The sequence below is a fragment of the Rhagoletis zephyria genome, unplaced genomic scaffold (assembly GCF_001687245.7).
Source record: "Rhagoletis zephyria isolate East Lansing unplaced genomic scaffold, Rhagoletis_zephyria_1.1 Rzeph_scaffold_00574, whole genome shotgun sequence".
Classification (NCBI taxonomy): domain Eukaryota; kingdom Metazoa; phylum Arthropoda; class Insecta; order Diptera; family Tephritidae; genus Rhagoletis; species Rhagoletis zephyria.
In genome coordinates, this window is record NW_016157658.1 from 93,439 (window position 1) to 105,793 (window position 12,355).

Sequence of the window (12,355 nt, forward strand, 5' to 3'; positions counted from 1 at the left end):
TATACACATGTTCATGCATATATCCACATATATGTATGTATATATATATTTATATGCATGTATATTCATATTAAATCGGCTGTCGTTACACCATATGCCGGTTATTTCAATACAAGTGTGGGTGGCGATTTCTTCCCCGATGTATCTTCGAGGTGCGGTGAAGCTTTTGCGGCGAGTACAGATGTATGTTGATGGTTATATCGGTATATGCTTGTTATGTGCTGGTGGATATGTATGTTTGTACCCTGTGGGGAAAATCTCTAGTTCTGAAACGGTGCGCTTCTAGTACATTTAGACCCAGTACTGGTTCGCGATAAATCTCTTTTGCATGCAAGCAACTGGCGAATTTAACATGGCGATGTCCTAGGAAGTGTCAATTGCCCCCCGCTGCATCCCTTTTTCGATAGTTCCGAACTAGACCTAGATTCTATAGTTCCGAACCAGTTCGAAAATCGACAGACGAAAGAAAAAAGTATCATGATTTTTCAATATTTTTGGTTCATCCGTGGCGCGATTTTAAGTTATTTTGGAAGAATTGTGTTTTCAATTTGAAATTAAATTTGTTTGAATGAAGAAATGTACGTTTACATACCTTTAGCTGTAGGTGAGTTTGCAGAGGTGCTCGCTGTTATTTATTATTCCCAAGATGTTGAAATGTTAACACAAATTTTAGTTTTGTATTACCAAGCTATGAAAAAGCATCTGCGAAGCACAGAATATAAACGTATTTGAACGAAAAAGCCGCCGAACACATATCTATGTAAAGTAAACAAGTTAGTTCCGAACTAGTTCTAAATTGGACAAATAAGATCTAGTTCGTTCTGCATCCCGTTTTCTATAGTTCCGAACCATTTCTAAATTCGTCACTTTAGATATAGATTTCTAGTGAAAAAACTGTAAAAAATCAGTTTTTTAAAAGTACCACTTTTCGCCGATTTTGGACTGGATGGGATCTAGCGCCTATCGGACTGGTTCCTTTTTGGCGATGAAGACCTGGTACGGAACTAGAAATTTGATTCACCAGTCCGCGGTTTCCCTGCAGGGTATCTATGGTTGGTATGTGTGTATGTGTGCTAGCGCGTTTGCAACTATCTGTGGCGTATGTAACTGCACAGCGGTGAATTCAGCGGATGCAGACGTCTCACAATTTTTGTGGCAGGATATCGATGGTGACTATTTCAAGTGGCCGGCGAGTGTAGGTCATTTTATTCACATATACATATACATATGTGTAAGTGCAGGCGACCTCCAGTTCCAAAGATAGCACTACGTTGTGGCTCTGCGGTCATCGGTACCGCGACAATCCGGTAAAACGACACAGTCATCACCATTAACTGAGAATTCTGTATAAAATACACACTTTAAGACACTTTTCCTTAATTTCATTTTTTTATTTTTTTGATAAGTACAAAACGTTGGCACTGCAAAATCACTGATTATCACCACGTTAGCTCCGTAACTTTTGTATCTGACCCGTTCGTCACCAACCGGATCGTTTTATACCTTTATGCCAGGCTAACTGACTCGATCCGTGTTATGTACTTATGTTCTTACATATGTATAAAGAAAACTAAAAAGAAAAAACGCTGTTTGGAAAAATCACACTCCCTGAACTTTATTTTACTGGGCCGATCGAACTTTCACTGGGCATTATGTACTTAAAGTTGTGGTTTGATCAGCTATGTTCGATGCGACACTCATGCACTCACACAGTTACACTCGGTTAACAAAGATGTTTGATTGGACTACCTATGTTCGATTCCACAATTACACACCTACACACTTAATTAACATTGGCGTCTGACCACTTATGTTTAGTCTACATCCCACGCACGCACACTCGCACATTAGACGTATCTGGCAATCAGCTGGCGCTACACATTTGAGGGGATTTTTTCAAAAAAAAATGTTAAAAAAATTATTTTTATTCATAAAAAACTCCATTTATGGAGGTGTTTTGAAATTGTCCAGCTCACTTAAATCTTAAAATTTTTTCGAAATATTTTGGTGGAAATGTAATAGATTTTATAATTACAATGGAAAAATAGTACCGACTTTTTTTGTATGGGGAGTGATGCAGTCTAATGTACATACATGAAAACATTGCTGTCCATAAGTACATACATATGCCCATCAGTACCTATATCAACGAAGCCCGTTTGCTTCATCATAAATATATCCATACAAACATATGTACGAATGGATGTAGTTACGCGAAGCACGCTTGCATATTGCTTGGTAGCGGCAGAGCTGAAATGCGCAATGAGTTCGTTCATACATCTATATCTATATCTATACTATCTATCTATATCTATACTAATTATATAAAGAGAAGTCCCTTTTTTTTGTAACAGGTAATCTCGCGAACGGCTGGTCCGATTTTAATGAAATTTCGTATATAAATAGCTTTCAGCAACCACCATGTTTTAGACTAAAAAATTTTACTTTTTTAAGGTAGGTGGACCAGGGACTGATCTATTCGAAAAAATCTTATTATGGTCCGATTGGCTTAAATTTTGTACGTAGGTAGCTGTTTGCCTAGGTTATCATAAAGGATCCTCTTTTCCGGGAAGTGGGCCAGGGACCGATCTATTCGGAAAAATTCGTATTTATGGTCCGATTTGCTTAAAATTCTTTTGCCTAGATTAGCACATATGATTATTTTTTCCGGGAAGTGGACCAGGAACCGATCCAATCGAAGAAATCGTATTTATGGTCCGATTTATGGTAAAATTCGGTATGTAGGTAGCTTTTTGCCTAGGTTAGCATAAAGGAACCATTTTCTTCCGGGAAGAGGACCAGGTACCGATCTATTCGAAAAATTCGTATTTATGATCCGATTTGCTTAAATTTCTTTTGCCTAGATTAGCACATATGATTATTTTTTCCAGGAACCGATCCAATCGAAGAAATCGTATTTAAGTTCCGATTTGCTTTAAATTTGGCACGTAGGTAGCTTTTTGCCTAGATTAGCGTATAGTATCCTTTTTTCCGGGACGTGGGCCGGGGACCGATCTATTCGAGAAAATCCTATTTATGGTCCGATTTGCTTAAAATTTGGTACGTAGGTAGCTATTTGCCTAGGTTAGCACATATGATTATTTTTTCCGGGAAGTGGACCAGGAACCGATCCAATCGAAGAAATCATATTTATGGTCCGATTTGCCTAAAATTTGGCACGTAGGTAGCTTTTTGCCTAGGTTAACGTATAGGATCTGGCAATCAGCTGGCGCTACACATTTGAGGGGATTTTTTCAAAAAAAAATGTTAAAAAAATTATTTTTATTCATAAAAAACTCCATTTTTGGAGGTATTTTGAAATTGTCCAGCTCACTTAAATCTTAACATTTTTTCGAAATATTTTGGTGGACGTCTTAAAATGTAATAGATTTTATAATTACAATGGAAAAATAGTACCGACTTTTTTTGTATGGGGAGTGATGCAGTCTAATGTACATACATGAAAACATCAATTTGCTTAAAATTTGGTACGCAGGTAGCTTTTTGCCTAGATTAGCATATACGATCCTCTTTTCAAGGAAGTGGGCCAGGGATCGATCTATTCGAAAAAAATCGTATTTATGGTCCGATTTGCTAAAATTTGGTACGTAGGTAGCTTTTTGCCTAGAATAGCATATAGGATACTTTTTTTCCGGGAAGTGGACCAGGGACCGATCTATTCGAAAAAGTCTTATTATGGACGAATTTGCTTAAAAGTTGGTGCGTAGGTAGCTTTCTGCCTAGATTAGCATATAGGATCCTTTTTTTTCCAGGAAGAAGTGGACCAGTGACTGACCTATTGGAAAAATCTATTTTATGGTCCGATTTCCTTAAAATTTGGTACGTAGGTAGCTTTATGCCTAGATTAGCACATAGGATCCCTTTTTCCGGAAAGTGGACCAGGGACCGATATATTCGAAAAAATCGTATTTATGGTCCTATTTGCTTAAAATTTGGTACGCATGTAGCTTTTTGCCTAAAGTAGACCAAGGACCGATCTATTCGAAAAATCATATTTATAGTCCAATTTGCTTAAAATTTGGTACGCAGGTAGCTTTTTGGATCCTTTTTTTCCGGGAAGTGGACCAGGGACCGATCTATTCGAAAAACTCCTATTTATGGTCCGATTTGCTTAAAATTTGGTTAGTAGGTAGCTTTTTGCCTGTATTATCATATATGATACTTTTTTCCGGGAAGTGGACCAGGGACCGATCTATTCGAAAAAATCATATAATAGTCCAATTTGCTTAAAATTTGGTACGTAGGTGGCTTTTGCCTAGATTAGTATATAGCATCTTTTTTCCGGGAAGTTGAGCAGGGACTGATCTATTCGAAAAAATCGTATTTTTTTTTTTTTGTATTTGTTTATTTATTTATTTACTGAAGTTAATGAACAGAATATTCTTACAGACTACACATGTTGGAGAGTATTACTAGTTTAATTACATTATTCAAAACAATTATTCACATGAAACTGACATTTTTTTGGCAGTTCGCCACACTCAAAATAAATTAACAAACGCTTACATATAAGTTGAGATCATAAACTACACTAATGACTGATAAAATAATCACTTAACTGGGCTTTAAGAGCAGATTTAGAAACTGATAAGTCTAGGTCTAAAGAATTTGCGAAGACGTTAAACTCAGCTAGAGTTCTATTAATCGGAGCATTGGCACTATATGCCGTTTTGCTGAGGCCAACACGAAATACCTCAAACCGACGGAGGTTTCTACTCGGGACATTGAAGTGCAACCTCTCAAGCAGGGACGGGCAGTCAATCCTGCCTGTAGCAATGTCAGAAATAAAAGATATCGCCAAGAGTGTTCTTCTATCATTTAAGGACAGTAGGCTGATTAGACGGCACCGAGACTCATATGACGGAATCGGGAGTGTGAAATTTAGCGAATGAAGAGCGAAACGGAGGAAAATTTTTTGAACTCTCTCCAACCTGTTTATATGAATAGCATGATATGGTCTCCAAATAAATGCCGCGTATTCTAATTTAGACCGCACAAAAGCCGAAAACAGCATCTTAAGTGTGTATGGATCTGAGAAATTAGAAATTTATGGTCTGATTTGCTTAAAATTTGATATGAAGGTAGCTTTTTGCTTAGATTAGCACATATGATTATTTTTTTCCGTGAAGTGGACCAGAGACCGATCTATTCGAAAAAGTGGTATTTATAGTCAGAGTTGCTTGAAATTTAGTACGTAGGTACCTTTCCTAGATTAACATATATGATCCAGTCTTTGTTCTAATATGTTCCGTTTTGTTTGAAATGTGGCGCGTAGGCAGCCTACTGCCTGGATGAACATATAGGATACTTTTTTTCTTATAGGTGGAATTGAATGAGTGTTTTACAGTTTGAAGTGTTTTAAGGCACAGATTCAAGGACGATTCACCATCGATCCGGATCATTGTTTCCGTAAGAACTTCTTCACGGACGTAATGCTTTCGTTAGGTTTTTTAAGGCGGCAATGGAGGATATGCTTTCTGACGACCACAAAACCATATGTGACCTTGAATTTTGGTGAAAACTTTGTAACAAATATTTGAATAAAGAAATAAATTTTGGGCGGGACGAAGTTCGCCGGGTCTGCTAGTACATATATACATACATATATGTTTACATACATACGTGCATTCAAACATACATATGTATATACGTATGTATGTAGGTACTCGTACCCGTCATGCGTCACTTTATTTCTCTTTTCGCCTTCCCTATACTACCTATATCTTTCTTCTCACTCATGAAACGTTTCAGTTTTAAAAATTTCACTCTCCAATTTTGCGATACCGCCGCCTAAGAAGTTTCACTTCAAAAATATATCTATATGTTTGTTCTGAAATTTTTATAACTTTGCAATTCTTGAATGTCAGTATTTCGAAAAAAGGCTGATAAGATTTTAGTGAAAATGGATTTTGGTTACGTAGGTGATATCAAACAAAGTTGTATTTTCAATTTTTGTCGTACGTTTTAGTGAACTTTTAACTAATTCAGGAACAGTGTGTATAACATAATTTATTAAATTAAAACCAATATAAAAATACGTAAAATGTTTAAAATGTAATCTAACTGCCTTACTATGTTTCATGAACGATAGGATAAACGAACGTTTCGTCTGCAGACGACAACATCTCTGATTGCGATTTTATTATTCTATCGATCGTCTTTGTCTTGCTTTTCATCGATTACGTGGCAATCGTCTCGTTTGTGTTTAAACCGACCAGAGTGATGTCGCCGGACTAATTTTTGAAGCATTCCTCTGCAGACGAATCGCTCGAATTGCCTATCGTTCGTGACACATAATAAGCAGGTTAATTATTTGTGTATCTATGTACATATGCACTCCGCGACGCCTGGGTTCAAACCCTGGTCAAAGCAACGTCGTAAAAAATATAGAAAAAGGTTTTTCTTAACAGCGGTCGTTCTTCGGCAGGCAATGGCAAACCTCCGAGTGTATTTCTGCCATGAAACACAGCTTCTCATAAAAATACAATCACCATTCGGAGTCGGCGTAAAACTGTAGGTCCTTCCGCTTTGTGTGACAACATCAAGGCGCACGCCACAAGTCTGGGGAGAAGCTCGACCAAAAACTAACTTATGTGTAAGCGCCAATCTATTATTATTATTATTTTTATGTACATATGCATATTCGTGAACTAAATCACGAAAATATTTAGTTTTGCAATCGCGGTTTATGAAATAAAAATGTGTATCATATTGGGTAAAAAGATTTAAAAAAATCTATATTTATTAAACATGTTTCGAGCTTGCGCAATATTGCTATCGCATCGCATTTCAGAGAAACCCCCTTTATGTTTGTTCATGTTTGCATAATATCAATGTGGTGAAATATTAAAAATAATGCAAAACTTTTATTTTATAGCATTTGTGTAACCGTCGTCGTTCTGAATGTTCATTTTCGTTCTCCACAAACACATCGTATGGCTCCTTGGGTGAAGTGCATTTTCGTTGATTTGCTTCCAAAATTTTTATTCATAAAAAGGCCAAAATACAACTTTGAAAGGTGAGTATTCAAACCGTAAGCCAATGCTAGTACAGTTTTGTTGCAGCTTCACACATTCTACACTCCAAAAATTTAAATAACTTCTTGATGGTTGAAACAAATTACGCCCCGTCGATAAATCTCGAAAAACCGGACCACAGATTACAATTTCAATTAATTGAGGGATTCACAACGGCGTCATAAGTATCGTATTGTTGTATGTCGTAAACTTTAAACGCCTAGGCCTATGTGAAGGCCTAAGAACGATAGAATTTACAACATGCCGTTTCTGGAACTTGAGCAGAGCAGCATAAGGTTTGCTGCTGATCCGAATGCTTATATACATACATATGTCAGTGGTGTACAACGTTGGCAGAGCTCCCAATACAATCGCAATATTTTTGTATCAGTACCCAGTAGAAGTCGGTTGTATGTATTCTTGAAGGATGCTTGCTATGTGAGTGAATTAGTGTGAACAATTCATGCATAGTCATGAATTTCCACGAATAAATTCAAATTCTAGCGAATTGCAAGCGATTGTACGTTGTCGTTGTTTTAAAAACATTTCTTGATAAATTTGAAGTGGAATTTTTGTAATATTTTCAGTCTTGTACAAAAATTTTAGTGAACGGACGTGTTGTGCGATATTATTTTCAGCACAAACGGGCTTATACAACATGTGCATTTGCATATGTAAGTGCTACTTATTTGTATGTCCCCGTATATTAGAATGTATCATAAAAGTAGCATTTACATATGGGGAGCTTGTCAGAATGCTTAAATACTCTTCCATTAATGCATTTTTGTATGTTTGAAACATTAATACAGCCATATGCATATAGCCATTAGCGCACACTAGGGGTGGGGTTTGGGGTTCAAACCCCCCCTAAAGCTAATAACCTCAAATGCAAACTGTATCTTGAAGCTAAGAATCCTGCTCTCAAGGAAATTATAAGAAATATTTATTATAATTTCTGTTGCTTGAAAAAGCGCTTCGCTTTTGCTGTAAATTTTCATGAGGAAATAAATATACGAGCATTTTTTTCTTGAGAGCTGCAAACTGATTTATGAAAATTTGGTGGTAGAAGAAAATTTCTTTTCCATTTCTCGTCCGTCGTTTTATATGAATTTTTCGTTTTTCTTGAGAGTTCAGTTAATTTTTTCGGAACTCGAAATATTAAAAAAATTTAGCAATCAGGAAAAATCACCATCTATCGAAAACCAGAAACCAGAAATCGAAAAAATGAACATAAAAGTGCAAAAATTCATGGAATCAATAAATTTATTTTTACTGACTCTTTTTTAAAATTTTTTATTAGGTACTTTTGAAAGTTGAGCGCATCTTGAGTTTATAGAACTTTTTATTAAACAAGTAGTTTTTAAGGAAAGAACACAACCGACTTCAATTCTCATATACAAATTTAGGGGTACCGTTAATTTCTTCATGATCCAATCATCGGATCTCTAAACCAAATTACGGGACGACACTTGAGGTACCATCTTTCCAATAAAAAAAGGATTATTGAAATCGGTTCACGTGGTAAAAAAGTTATGTATTCCGGCGAATTGATAACCTCCCCTTTTTTGAAGTCGGTTAAAAGTGTTTGAGTTCTGTTAATCTTATGTAAATAAAGTGCAGTTTATGAATTTTAAAACGTTTATTTATTTATTACATACTGTACATAAAACTTGCATAAATGTATTTTAAAGAGCGTATTATCAAGCAAATTTTCAGTATTTCCCGGTGATATATCTTCAGAAATATAAAACCCCCTAAAATATATTCCTGGGTGCGCCCCTGCATACGGCAGTAGTACAAGTGTATGATTAAGGTACGCATACGCTCTGAGAAACCACGCGTGTTGAATGGAAATGAGGGTTAATTTATACTGGCATGTATACAAAGCAGCAAGCGCATGCTACCAACAGCGATGTTGTATGGTAAAGATTTCTACTGGGTATGTGAGTACTGAACAAAACAGATCGCGCAAGAGATGCTTACAGCATGAAGTACAAAGGCAAACCAAAAGCTCAACCAGTCAACGACGTAGCGTAGACGTAGGTTGACGCAGATACGATCTACCTTATGGGATTCGCGTGTTAACGAAAACTCACATGACGGTGACGTTGCCGTTTCTTCTCTCTCTCTCTATCAACAGTAAAGTTGATATGCTGCTACGTACGTGGACCTACCTTTACGCTACGTCGTTGACTAACTGCGCTTTAACCGGCTGCTAGCGGCGCATAAATTCGGTAGCGTCGCACACACGACTTGTACGTGAAAGCCGAGTGGCTCCCTGAGACTCCCGTGTGCACCACTGACATATGTATATATCTGCTCCAACGTCAGAAATCCTCTGCTAGCCGCCACAAGATGTCGCTGGAAATCCGAGTCCAGAACCCCGACATATATGTCGGAAATTCATAAAGTATGCTGGCATACATATATACATATATACTCCAACGTTAGAAATTCGTAGTGTGCTTATAGGCGTTAGAAATATACGTCAGAAATTCGTAAAGTGTGCTGACATACATATCGAGCCCTAACCGCCAAAGGGCGTTAGCGACCAAAAGTAAATTTTTCAGTAGGCCTGAAGGTCAATGAACAAATTACGTAGGTATATAATACTGGTGATATTATTTGCCCATATTTAATGGAACAGGTGATTTTGTCGCTACGCCCTTGCATGGAAAAAAGTTGGATGCCTAAAAATATCAAAATATTTGCCATATAAATGGGTTTTCATTGTTTGAATTAGCATTCAATTTTTTGTTGAGCGGCCTTTAATCCCTTTCAACAGAGTTGGTCGCCAGCCAACATTTGCCCATTCAAATTTTTTAGCGTGCATCGCTGCGTTGAGTTGAACACAAATGTTGAACACAAAGTTGACCAATACAAACACTGCTTAACACTCAACCCCGTAAAAGTGCATGTTTTGCCTACTTATCCTTATCGGGATCACGTATTTCATAATACAGGCATTTTAAGCCACCTTCTGCTTTTCAGGCCAACCATCTCCCCAGACCATGCACCAAAGGGCAGAGGATGGGCCTTTTTTGCCTTATTGGAGTGCAATATTTTAAGAAACGAACACAGAATTTTCCTCTTCTACTAACTCTGTAAACTCGCTGAATGGGACGAGGGCGCCTTTAGTTAGCTCCGCAGTAACTCAATTCCCCTCTGCAATGAAGAATTGTTCACGGAGAAAAAGGCTTAACCGACACTGCGGGAAAAAAAAAATTTAAACGGAGTACAATTAGGCACTTAAGCCAAAATTGCTTTCGCTATAACTTTATAACGGTACTTCGTAAGACTTTGAAATTTTGACAGCTGGTGCGTATGGTGGTAAGTAATCGATTTCACTCAAAAACAGAAAATCGAACATTTTGTCGCTTACGCCCTCTTGGCGGTTAGCGCTCGATACAAGGTCAGATTTTTGAATTTCAAAATGGCGGATCCAATATGGCGACCAAATTTTATACCTACTTATTTCTCTTTCATCAAAAAACTTATATATAAGCGGGATTCTCGAGGTCGCTGACTTCGAATCTAATGTAAGATTATTTGATTTTAAAATGGAGGATCCAATTATGCGACCAAATTTTAAATTTGTTGCCTTTTCAGCACAAACTCCTCTCAATGACGGGTTTTCGAGGGCGCTGATTTCGGATCTGATAGCAGATTTAAATTCAAAATGGCAGATCCAATATGGCTACCAAATTTTATAATTTTTTCTTTTTCACCAAAAACTTATATATAAGGGGGCTTTTCGAATTCGATGATTTAAAATCTGATGTAAGTTTTTTGAAATTGAATATGGCGGATCCAAGATAGCGTTATCGGAAAAAAAAATTATTGTAAAAAATTAGTTTAGTTTTTGCTATATACTTTTTTCTAATCATAGCTGTTAATTAGGCTAGATATAAAGTTGAAAAAAATAACGTGACGCAGCAAGCTATATGTTGGTTTTCTTTTTTGTCAACCACAAATATTAACTTCGTTATTCATTTCCATTATATTTTTTGAAGTATCTTTCTCACTTGGAGACTTATACTACAAGAATACTGACTACGAAGGAAAAAAAAGTAAACTTTTAGTAGAAATGTCAACTTTACAAACTGATATCTCAACGGGAAAACTCTTTAAGAAAATAATGAGTATGTACTTTTTTACTTTGGAGAATTAGTTTAGTGAAGGGACCAAAAAAAATCGATTTATCGATACTTTCAAAAATAACTTTGGCCAGCAAATAGTAGCTGCCAGACCATAGTCCAGTAATCGCTGCTTAGGGGTATTCTCGAAGTCTTCCACGATGCACGGATTGCACGAAATGCAAAAATACTATTCCAAACTTGCTATGATATTTTGCAAAATATATACATGGGGTTCTACGTTGCATATTTTGCAGCGACAGGAAATGATGTTTCCCATGTATATTGTTGTTGTGTGTTTGCAAGTTATGCAACTCGTTCTACGTCCAATGGTTATGCAAGATTTGGAGAATACTCCTAATGTAGTACCCTTAAAAAAATTGTGAGACTAATCTCTAAAGAGAGTATTCCGAGATTACTCTCGATTGGGTACAATTGGGCATTAATTAGTCGCAACTAGTCTCATACGGGTCGGCCGCTGTGGTGTAGTGGTAAGAAGAGCGCGCTTTCACTCATCAAGGCTTGAGTCCTGGTCAAAGCAACATCGCAAAAAAAATATAGAAAAAAGGTTTTTTCTTAACAGCGGTCGTCCTTCGGCAGGCAATGGCAAACCTCCGAGTGTACTTCTTCCATGAAAAAGAGCTTTTCATAAAAAATACAATCGCCGTTCGGAGTCGGCGTAAAACTGTAGGTCCCACGGCTTTGTGTGACGACATCAAAGCGCACGCCACAAGTCTGAGGATAAGCCCGGCCAAACACTAACATATGTGTAAGCGTCAATCTATTATTATTATTACTAGTCTCATACGGGTATTATTGGAGATCAATTAGTCCCCGACTCCACACAAAGCTGATTTCTTGATTCCGAAAGGGCACGAAATAAGGTTTTTGCGTTCCTTACACTCTGGGTACTNAGTCTCATACGGGTATTATTGGAGATCAATTAGTCCCCGACTCCACACAAAGCTGATTTCTTGATTCCGAAAGGGCACGAAATAAGGTTTTTGCGTTCCTTACACTCTGGGTACTTCTGGAACATATTGACACATTTTTGACACTTCTGAGAGAGTAACTATAGATATAGATATAGATATAGATATAGATATAGATATAGATATAGATATAGATATAGATATAGATATAGATATAGATATAGATATAGATATAGATATAGATATAGAT